Here is a 12,041-nt window from a genome sequence, read left to right as displayed (position 1 = left end):
AAGTCTAGCTCAGGGTCTCTTGATTCTGGGTTCTTTTAACACAGCACTGAGTACATTTAAAAGCTTCCAAAATTAATGGGGATTTTTAAATAATGCAACAGACTAAATCCTAAATTGGGGCCTGTCATTTCACATTTCTTTCAGTTACACAATGAAATCTGTAGGCTGCAAAAGAAGATCATGCAGTGCCCTGGATATAGACATCTCTCCTGCTGGCTGGGTAAGCATGGGATAAACATGGGATGGCTGCTGCCTTCCTGCCTGCTGTGGCTGTCACTTCTGCCCCTCCAGAAAGTTTGGGTGTCACTTCTTCCCCTCTGGGATGCTACAGAGCCACAGGAGTCACAGGTACATCCCAACTCCCACATTCATTCACCACATGAGAACAACCAATCTCGTGCACAGAGGCACCAGGGAGGAGATAAAACACATCTTCTAATTAATTGCTCAGATGTTTGTTCAGAAATGGAGAATCACCCAAATCCTGAGCTCTTAAGAACCAGCTACAAGTGAGGTAAAACTGCCTGCCTGCCAGGCTCTGGTGTGTGCAACAGAAACAAACCGCAAACTAAGCAGTGTCATTTATCTATGTCTTAACAGAGCTTCCATAGAGGTGCTGAACTTAAAATAAGGAAAGATACCTAAGTAATATTCAGATTTTTAAAAAAAGCAAGACTATCTCCTAAATTTATTTCAAAAATTACTGTTCAAGCAGTGCCAGCTAATGAAGCCTGATCCTGAGGGAAAGACTACAATCCATGGTGGGTTATTTGTTGTTCACTTACTTCACACAAACTTTCTCTTAATCAATCATTCAGGTTTTTCAGGTTGTTAATCCTTCACGGTCCTTAATGAAATGGTCTTCATTGGTTTTTGCCAACTTCCTGAAATAGAAGAAAACAACCACAAAGAGCTCTCAAAAAAACCTTAGCCCACTGTAGTTACTAACAACAATGGTAGATACCCTTTAATAATTTGGCTGAGGTAAGCCATAAACAATGCAAATGAGGCGTTTAGGGGATTGTCTCTCTTTCTGCACTTACATCTGCCCTTCTGTGCATTGCAGCCTTGCTGAAGGATCTGCAATTCAGCTGCTGATGAGAGCGGCTGCCCTCAGTCAATGGTTCAAGCCCTCCAAAGAGGCTCATCAACTTCCTCCTCGAGGAGTTAAAGGATCTGGCTAAAGGCACAAGAGACATCCGCTTGTAAGGCCGTCCACAAAACCTTCCTTCAAATTTCTTGGTGGGGCAAATGTCTGAGAAGTGAAGGGATACGTGGACAGGAATGTGGTGCTGTCAAGAGTCCAGACACAGCTTCAGCGTCCAAACTCCAGAAGCTGCCCCAATGGGATGGAAGGGCCTCTCTCCACCCAAAGGCTGGATGGCCCCATGTCACAGGACTTCCACTGGGATTGCTTGGTGATCAGTAGAGAACAGAAAACGAAGAAGCCCTCGTTTTCCACATTAGAGTGAAAAGGAGTGAGCTCTGACAGAACACAAACCAACCAGACGTGAACAGTCCCTGTGCCTGTCACCGCTGTGTCACCTAGGCACTTTCATTCACTCTGAAGATTCATTATTTAAGTCTTAAAATGCCTCTCTGAAATTCAGCAGAGATATTCCTACTTTCAATAATACATTTGTAATAATGCTTTCTCCCGTCCTTCAGACCTCTTTGAAATCAAGCACTGCAGTCAGTGACATGTTGACAGTTTTGCATAAATTAATGAAAAAGAAGTTGGAAGTGGTTGACCAAGATTTACTTATTATTACTAAACTGACCATGTTGCTCTTCTGGAAAGAAAACTGGGAGAAGAAGGAACTGAAAAAACACTTTTGAAATGTAGGATTTAGAATTTATTCTGTACCTCAATCTGCAGTATACAATTGTAAGAATCAAGGTTTCTGGTTTGAGCTGAAAATGGTTGGTCTGAATTGTAAGCAAGATTGCTTTCCTGGTATTGCTTAACATGCTGAGAGGATGTGAAAATGGATATTTCCAATACTGGGAAAAACCTAAGTCCAAAGTTGGTCACTTAATAGATAAGGGCTAACTATTATTTAGTCCCTTTTGTTTAAAAAGAAAAATATTAATCATCTTGGCAACAAAACACAAAGACATAAAACATTAACATTCCTGCTGAATGTTTTATTACACTGTTTCTGATAAAAATCTAAAATGCAAAATCCTCATGATCCAAGCACAGAAGTGACACCTAATCTTTCTGAAGCCATGCCCTGCACACTGGAATGTGTTGAGTTGGAAATACAAGTCCTGTGAGTCTTGTACTCCCTTCATTTGCATGCACTCCTATTTCACAGCCGTGTTTCCCTTTAACACCTCAGCCTTGCCTGAGCATTCCGTGCTTGGCTCTGCCTGGTCTGTGGCAACAACTCCAGGCACAGAGCAAGGCAAGAGGGCTGCCAGCAGCAGAGGACTGGCACTGATCAGCCAAGGGCTTGCATGGCACATGCCAGCTCAAACACAAGCACTTCCTCTTGCTGTTTTCCTGCCTCCCAAGGCCAGCCAGCCAAAGATGGAATTTCTCCATTCCTGGAACATCTGGTGTAGGCTCTCAATGCTCGTAATTATCCTCCCAGTCCCAGCTCTCTGCAGGTGCAGGGAAGTGCAGGGCCGGTTCTCTGAGAACAGAGCTCTACAGTGGATAAGGTCATCTATAAATCTTAGTGAAACACATGCCATAGGATTTAACATGCATTTATTTTTTCATAATTTTTGCTGAGAAAGCAATACCAGTTGGAATAACGTTACATTATAAGGTTATGAAGCCTTGGGCAAAATCTTAGTAAATGCAGGGCTTTCTATTGCAATAAAAAAGCTTCATGTCAGCATCTTAAGCTGCAGTATCTATTTTTGCCTTTACAATCCACTCCTACTCCACTCAGTCAATTTTTTACCCCTTCTCTCAACACAGGCTTTCATTTCTCAGGAACTTGTCTTCACCCCTTGCTGTCCTCATCTCGCATGGCAACTTCAGGAAAACCTTCCTGTGTCAGTCCCCTGGCAGTCAGTTGCTGTTGTGGTGCACTCTGGCTCCCAGACAGGCTCTGACCTGTGCATGTTGTGTGAGCTGTGAGCTGTGAGCTGTGAGCTGCTCCTCGTTTGGCTCAGCACGGCTTGCCCGGACAGATGGTGAGTAATGGCACACACCGCCCACTTGTCTTTCTGTGCCTTTCTCCATATGGTTCTTGCATTAGGCCTGGAAACAAACTGCACCAGTTGGCGTGGCTAGGAAATTAATTTCATTAAGCTCAACAAAGTTGCTGTTAAAATTCCTCGTGTTCTTGCGGTGGTGTGAATGGGTGTGTGAGGCAGGTCAGACTGAGATGGTAGTATGCAGTTCCCTTGATTTTACTGGGGTCAAACCCACCTGTACTGTGCCTAAAGCTTACTCTGTGGTGTCTGTAACCCACTTTAGCATACTCACTCATGGGAGTGAGTTCCTCATTTCCCCAAGAAAATAATCTGATGTACATCTCATCAGTAACATGTACACTGCATAATATCTGCACAGGATTACACAGACTTGGAAATGGATAATGTCACTTGCTCCTTTTGGTGGTGGGTAGGAAAAATATGACGAAAGCAACCTGATATTAAAATGGATGGCTTTAGATGATAGATTTAGTTACATCCTCTTTGTGCTTAAAAGGAACTGATTAAAAATGTCAGGATTTCAGAATCTAGGATAACATCTCAAAGGGAGCCTGTAAAGGTTCACAAGTCTAACTGTCATTGTAAGATTTAGCTCCCACTATGATTCATGTCAAAGGCCAGAATTATTTCACAGGTATTTTGGACATATTTGTTTCTCAGTTAGTCACGAGGGACCAAATCCCCAAGAGGGAGCTACAACATGAGGGAATTTCTGTGTTGTGGAGTGGAGCACGGCAGTCCAGGCTGTTGAAAGCGATACAGCACTGATTTAGGACTCAACTGCATGGCTAATGCAGTCCAATACAAAAATGGGCTGGTGGAATTCCTGAAGAGCCACAATCAGCTTCTGCCCAGAGCTTCTGCTTCCCAGCACATGGGGCAAGAATGTATAATGTGGCTTCCGACCATGTGAAGGTTTGGGTGTACAGCTCATAGAGGTATGGAATCTGGCAACCATGAAAAGTGGGGATATTCATGATGGAGACACCTGTCCCCACTCCAGTGGTTACTTTATGTACTTTAAATATTTTTTTAAAAATCTTATTTTCAACATTTACATTATAAATCTCACATGAACCAGCCTCTGGAACAGGGGCTGGGGTCCAGGTGTTTCTGCCCCTCAGTGAATGTTCCTACCACAAGGCTGTGGTGTCACACTCATTGCTTCTCTCTTTTTACCACAGACATTTTTCATTTATTTATACAAAATGAAGCAGATTCATCATCCAGGTTTGCAAGATTAACAAAATACTCCATGGATAGCAGTTTAAAGCATAGTGGAAGAATGAGAGGAATTTGCTACCCAGCACTCCCTACTTTGTGACTGGTGATTTTGGGAAGCTGCTCCATGTGCTCACCACATGCCTCTGGGATAGAGTTTCTCAGGAGATACAGGTGTAGAAACTGTGCTTGAGAATCCTTCCAGGCATGAATTAGACATGGAAAATTCAGCTCTGCTGACACTGCAAGACACCTGGACAATCCCAGAAGTGAAACTTCAGCAACTGGCTTAACAGTGGGAGCAGAGGACCGTAGAGGTAGCTGAAGAATTTTTAAGGTAAAAAAATTTTGAAAATCCCACTAGATACTTACTTGCATCTTTAGGTACTTATCTAACCACAATAATTTGATTCCAAATCAATTTAAGAGGTTTTGGTTCTTGAATATTAAAACTTTGCATTGCATTTTTTTTCACTCTAAAAGAAACTTCCTAACATGGCTCAGAGGGGGACTGTCATTAATAAGTTATTAATGAGCCTGTACCTTTGATTGTGTGCATTACACGTCAAGTGAGAATTGTTTCAAAGAAATTAATTTTTTTTGGCTAATCAGTAGAACAAGTATTCATTCTAAGCTTCCCTTTACTCTGAGAGATTTGATCATTTTTCTTGGAATACACAAGTTAAAACTTACCTTCAACCTACATTTCTATTTCTCAGCTATTTAAGCAGAACTCATTTTTTTAGTCTTACTAGGAAAAAGAGGCTTTGAAAATATCTGTCCCATTTCCTAGGAAAAAAGTTGCACACTTATATACATACTTATAAATCACAAAACCAGGAAGCATAAAACTCAGTGTACTTACAGAACTACTTAAAAATAAGAGTCTTTTGCTGACATTTTTTGGTACTGTTAGCTGTAGAACACTACAGAACACAAGATAAAATGGAACTGGCACCAAAGACAGTATTCAGGTTAGTAAATATCTTGATTTTTCAGTGTTGTCTCCCTGAACTGTAACAAAACAAGTTATACAAAAGAGCATTTAAATTCCTGTTAGAGGAACTTGTGACTTCCTTGTATTTCTACAGAATATTTCTAAGAATTAGTAAAAAGAAAAAAACAACAAAAAAACCAAAACCACCAGATAAAAAAGAGACTAAGAGAATACTTGGTATTTAGGGACCAAGGAGCTAGATAGTCCAGTCAAATGAAAACTTATGAGGAATAGGACCCCATCCTACAAGCATTTATATATCCAGTCCAATTTTTGAGTGAGCAGTTTGTTAAGTATATATTTAAAAAAAAAAAAAAAAAAAAAAAAAAAAGGAATAGTGGAAGAGTGAAACTTAAGTCAGTGATCAGAAAACTAAATACCATTTGAAGCACAAAATAAACAGAGGGTCCTGTGCAGATTTGAACTAGTCAGTGTACTAGTAATTATTACTTTTAAAAAAAGTTGAATATTTGCTTTCAAAACCAGTACTTCAGGAGGCCTCAAAATTATAACATACAGAATTTTCAAAAGTTATTTTTTCCTGAACCTAATTTTATGAGAGAGAGAAATTTATGGCATAATCATCTAATGTTAGCAAAAAGTAGCAAACCAAATTTCTGGGACAGTCATTCAAGTATTATAAAGGTTGGCATCTTTAAAAAACAAAACCAAAACATCAAAACAGAGTGCTTGTAATCACGTTGCTATAGGACATTTCTTTCAAAAATAACAGGTCACTGCTGAAAGTATTTGTGTTCTACAACCCAGAGCAGGCAGTGCTCTCAGAAGGGGCTTGGAGAGCCAGCCCGTGTGGATGAGGTTCAGTGTGTGTAGGGGGAACGGACCACTTCCTGCAGATCCAGGTGGCCAGGGAATGTCAGGGAATGGACACACTGGGAATGGACTACTTCCTGCAGATCCAGGTAGCCCTCACAAGGAAGATGAGATCTTTGAAGGAATTTTGCCTGCCTTGGTATTACACCTCACCTTCGTACAGCTCTGCTTGCCCTTGGCTATGAAAAGTAAGCTTGTCTTGTTCCAGGAGAGCTTTTACGGTACTGTTTACATACATAGGCAGCAGCACAGGTGATCAGTTTTCCACAGAGCAGGATCACACTCGCTATTGCAGTACAAACCTCTGCAACATGTGAACTCTCAGTGGTGATAAAACGGAATCACTCTTTGAAATCGAGATTCTCTCCATGGGCATCATCAAAAAATTTTCCATTCACGTGTATTTTACAAGAGCCTGGAGTGACAGAGCAAAGAAAAATTCCTTCAAACTGACAGAGAGTAGGTTTAGATCGGATACAAGGGAAAAATTCTTCACTATGAGGCCCTGGCACAGGCTGCCCAGAGAAGCTGTGGATGCTCTATCCCTGGAAATTTTCCAGGCCAGGTTGGATGGGGACTCTGAGCAACCTAGGATAGTGGAAGGTGTCCCTGCCTATGGCAGGGGGTTGGAACAGGATGACCTTCAGGATCCTTTCCAACCCAGAACATTCCATGATTCCATGATTCTACTGATGAAAGATAGACAAAAAAATAATATATCAAAGTTACGAAAGATGACCTATAAAAGGCACCAGTCACACTCTTTCCAGAATCAGAATTGTACTCTTTCCCTAAAGTGTGATCATTTATGTAAGCTAAAAGTAATCCATTCAGTTCTGAATAATTCTTATTTTGAAATATAAACTTTGCACTTTCTTAAATGACTCTAGTGGAAGTATAACAGACTTACAGAGACTGAAAACCTCACTTTTGTGCTTGGAAAAAATCCGAATAAGCCTATTCTTTACAGTGCATGAGGATTCTAATTGTTTTCCTAACACAGTAATTGTAATTCTTTCTATGCACACCACAATGGAAGGCAAAGGAAATTTTCATAAATTATTAAATTTGATTTGTCATCAAGCGGATGCTCTCCACAACATAGGACTTAATTTTTGTTCATTACATACCTCGGTCATCTCCTTATGAAAAAAAACCTTGAGACTGTGAATTAAATGAAACAGATGCAGTGTGGGTGTTGTGAGTATGCCTGCACTCAACCCCAAAATAACATTATTTACTACTTCTTTGCTGAAAATGCTATAAAAATAATCTAATTCACATGGTAAATATGTTTCAATGCCATATTCACTGTTAAAATCACTGAATCACCAAGATAACTCACACATTAATTTTTTTTTACTAAATACTACTCTGGATGTTTAAAGAATTATGTGAAAAAATTGTAATTTTCAAAACTTGCAGCTGAATTTCATGTGATAGTCTGTTAAATGCCACTGAAGTCAGAAAAATGTTCATATTTGTAAGTAAGCATAATTTTAAGTGTTCCAGTAAACAGATGTATAAATCTGTCATGCAACATACAGGTCATTACCTAAATTACTGAAGATTTTAATGACTTTAAAATTCTGTAAAATACTTTGAGATCCTAACACAGAAAACTAGTGTTCAAGTCCAGAACACTACCACCATGTATAGGTTTTAATCATAGTACATTTCACAAATTAGGCAAATTAAACTTTACTCAGTCAATTAATATTCAGTAGCATCACAAAAATTTATATAGTATTATCCATATGCAAAGTCATAAGAAGTTGAGGAAATGATACAGAATAAGAGAAAAAAAAATTAACAAAAAATGCAAGAATAATCACCATAAGTATAGACCAAGAATGGTAAAGTTGAAAATGTATGAACAGGACTGTGTCTCTTTCTCCTTTCCCCTCCACTCACGGCACTCTTCAGTAGGACATGGTGCAGAATTTACTTCATTTTCACTATTCCCTCTTTATATCCAGAAGAGCATCCTACTTCAGCTTAATCACAGCATTTCTGAAAGATCTGCAGGGACTTTTGTTGCACCACTATTTTTGAGGGGCACAGACCATGTAACCTGTTATGGGAAGTGGCGCTGTACGTTTCTGGTGGTTTCCCAGAGCAACTGTGGCCCAGTCCCTGTGACCACAAGCCAGCAGCAGCATGAGAAAAGACTGCAGGGAAGTGTAGACAAACCAAACAAATGCTGGTTGTCTGATCTGGATAGCTGCGCTAAACAATTCCGTTCTGAAATCTCTCCCACTGTCCTTAGTGGTCAAAAAGCATTGTTCCTCCCTTCAGATGGAGAATTGTGTTTTGTGTGGATGCCTCATGTAAAGCCGCCTGAGAGTATTAGGTGAAACTACTATCGCTTATGACATGTAAAATTCACTTCATCTTCTTCACCAATGACTAAGGATGAAGTGATTCTGAGACAGATGATTATGTCTTGGGGAACAGTCAGCTGTCCAAAAATTCTTTGCATCTCCTTCTCTTCATTGTCCATTTCTTGCTCTTTGTTGCCCAGAGCAAAGTGCTTTTTTTTTTTTTTTTTTTTTTCAGTTAAAGCCAGTTCAGCCTTTTTAACTAACTGGATGTACACCTTTATTTTCTTACAGACCTTTCTGTGACAGTAACCCATGAAACTTCCTGGGTTTATCTCCTTTGAAGTCTCCAAGAAGTGTCTACCATCACTATGGAAGATTGCACTCCAAATGGAAATTAGAAGGGGTGATTTTTGGTTTTCCCTACAGTGTGAACTCCTGCAGTTTCTTTGTTGAATGACTGATACAATGACCTCATCATATGTAATGGTTCCTATTCGCTTTGGGTTATGATAGACGCCTATTCTTCAACAGGAAGCTGAGTCTGCAAGTGCCAAAAAGATGCATCACCAGAACTTCAGTGAAGTCTTGAGCTGTTGACTGTTTGCAGGGGTAGAGTTCTGCCTTCCCAGAATTCCTCTCCTCTAGAGAAGGAAGGCAGATTTTTTAGGTGACTATAATAACTATATGCTCAACATACTATTTATGGAGTCCCTGTCAGCTGTAGACAACCTAATCCACTGGAATCATATCCTGAAGAATGAAATAACACAAATACCCTCCTGCCTTTCCACTTCTTTTTGTGTGCCCCTGCACAAGAAATCTCCTAAATGGTCATTATTTCTCATCTGTGCAATTCGTGTTCTCCTTGGCTCATCACCTACCATGCTTTCCCACCTGATATTGATTCTGATGGAGATGCTAAAATTAAATTGCTGCTGCCTTCTTGTGAACGATCTTCACAACTTAAGTGCCCAAAACACCCTTAGACAGCAGATGAATAAGAGACAATTACATTGTTTCATTCAGAAACATGCAGAAGTATTTTTATCAAATCCCATGAGGTAGAGAGCACAGCAAAGTTCATCTTCCCATATACCACTGATCAATACATAAGAATTTGTGCCTTGACTTTGTGAGCCTAGATTTTCATCGTGCTAATGCATGATGTGAGAATCGATATGCCAGGAAAAAGGACTCTTAATTTGACTTTCTTGTGTCAACTTCTGCCACAGAAAGTGGCAGATGCCTTGGGGAGGTCTGGTCTGTTTCATGTGAGACTGGAAAGAACCTAGAATGTGTCCAGCCAAAAAAAAAAAATGCTGTTGCTTTTAATCTAAACAGAGTAATTAATGTTTTAGCTTAAGGAATTAGAAGAATATAGTCAATTACCTGCTTTGATCAATGTATCATAACTCTAAAGGGGGTGGCAGCAAAAAAATTAAGGTAGGGAGTGTCTATTCCTCTAGTTCTTCTTTTTGTTCTCATGATTTTATTTAAAGTGTCAACATTTCTGGTATCAGGAGGTGTAAGTGTAAAGTAACAAAGTGGAGATAAATTAAGATGTAAGCAAATGCTACTTGGCAGGGAGTATTAGGTCAAAGGTCTGATCTATCTGATTTGCAACTGCTGCACGTGCGGTATCCAGTATCCTTTAATTTGCATTGTTTTGATGCATCTAGACTTAGAAATACCTGAAAGATGCATATTTTTTATTAAAAAAACCCCAACAAACTGAAAAAGAGTCATGTAATTATTATTACTATCTGGGCACTGATTCTGTCTCTGGGAAGTTGATGTTTAGGGTAGATGGAACCCAGCTATGTTTTTCTAGGTGTGTATGGCAACCTGCTGATTGCTGTCTCACCAGAATAAACTCTAAACCTTTCCAGCTGTTCTTAATCTGGCCCCTTAACCTTTAAAAAAACCAGAGGCTTTCCATTCCTCAGAGCCAAACTTTGCTAACAATATCTAGTTTGTTTTCAAACCAAGCTTCAAACATAAAAGTGACTAATAAATCCATATTCCATAATAGTTAGGCTGGAAAACTATTATTTTAAAACAGACCCAGTTTTTATGACCCATTTCTAATAAAAATCCCAAGTATGCCTCACTAATGCTACCATTTCAGATACTCAGATCCCGGATGATAGGCATGATATCCAGATAGATACAGCAATAAATATGTAAAGGCTGTAAATCTGTCTCAATTTTGTGATTTGTAGATGTGCGAGGGGGAAGAGGGCTGGGAAATTCTGTTTTCTGATCTGTTCGTTTCCTGACTCGTAATGGTCTGTCACTTCACAGCTGGTGATTGTATTTTTCTGTGGTTTGTATTAAGTGCTAAACACATTACTCCATGCTCTTCGGGGGACCCGGGGTTTTGCACAGACTTTTAGACTGCACCTGATACCACTCGTGCGAAGACCAACTTTGGGCAGCCCAGGGTCAGGGCCAGAATCTGCCCCTAGCATGGTGTGGAGCCCTCCGGTGTGAGAGCGAGGCAGGTTTTGAGGAAGGAAACGGCGGCTTTTGGATGGGGAGCTACAGCCTAGAAATCTGCAACGCTTCGGAGGATCGTAGCCCGCTGGCTTCGGGATTCCAGTTCGGGCTCCCTATTAAAACAACAACACAACCCGTAATAACCACTCATGAACATCCATCTTCCTGACTCTTTTACGGCCTCGTAATTGCCCCCACCCTGACAGGCGGATTTATGCCCTGGCTGCCAGCGGACGGTGCCAGGGAGCTCCTCCGGGGGGGCGCGGGGCAGGGCCGGGCTGCCCTTCCTCGGGAGTCGCTCCGGCAGCTCTGGAAGCGGCAAAGCCCCCGGTTCCCCTCAGCCTCCTCCGCTATCGCCTCCAACACTCGGGTTTGGCCGCTTGTTCGGTGCAGGTTTGCCTCTGGGAAGTGGGCAGCCTCCTCTCCCAGCCGGGGGGAGCGCTTTTCCCGTGTAAAACTCAAGGACTATCCCTGCAGCGTTCTGGAGGGAAATCCTCTCCTTTTCGCTCGTCCTCTTTTTCTCTTCCCAAGCAGGCTTGCGTTCAAGTTTCTCCCGCAGGTCTCTCTCTCTCTCTCGCCCTCCCGGCAGGACTTCGCAGCCTCCGCCGCGGTTGCGCTGGCCTTTTAATTTCCCTTTTTTTTCTTCTTTTTTTTCTTTTCTTTTTTTTTTTTTTTTTTTCCTTAGCCCCTGGGCTTTATTATTTTTTTTCCCCCTGTCATTTCTCATTCCCCGCAATCCGCAGCGACCGGGAGGCTCCTTCCCCTTGCCCGAGAGGCACGGCCGAGACCCCCGCGGGCCGGGCAGGACCCTCCGGCGGGCAGCGCTGCTCCGCCCCCGCCTCCCCCTCTCCCTGCCTGCGCCGGCAGCTCCTGGAAGGCAAAGGATGGCCTAGAAATTAACCAGCACTTCGGAGGTGCTACATCTGCCTCTCCCCCCGCCCGCCCCCCTTCCCTATTCTCGGACACCGCTTAGGATTTCTCCGTGTCTC

The 12,041-nt window shown here is 41.5% G+C and overlaps 1 long non-coding RNA gene across 1 annotated transcript; it reads left to right on the top strand.

The window, feature by feature from the left end:
* The first annotated feature begins 126 nt into the window (after positions 1–126).
* On the top strand, positions 127–10,710 carry LOC136290011 (uncharacterized). Its single transcript, XR_010720922.1, has 4 exons — positions 127–220; positions 2,936–3,153; positions 4,362–4,735; positions 8,845–10,710. It is a non-coding gene; the product is annotated as an uncharacterized lncRNA (long non-coding RNA).
* The last annotated feature ends 1,331 nt before the right edge of the window (positions 10,711–12,041 follow it).

This window comes from Chamaea fasciata, unplaced genomic scaffold (assembly GCF_029207755.1).
Source record: "Chamaea fasciata isolate MVZ Bird 193981 ecotype frontalis unplaced genomic scaffold, bChaFas1.0.hap1 SCAF_5, whole genome shotgun sequence".
In the NCBI taxonomy this organism is placed as follows: domain Eukaryota; kingdom Metazoa; phylum Chordata; class Aves; order Passeriformes; family Sylviidae; genus Chamaea; species Chamaea fasciata.
Note: the sequence above shows the minus strand (reverse complement) of the source record. Positions and strands in the feature narration are given on the sequence as shown.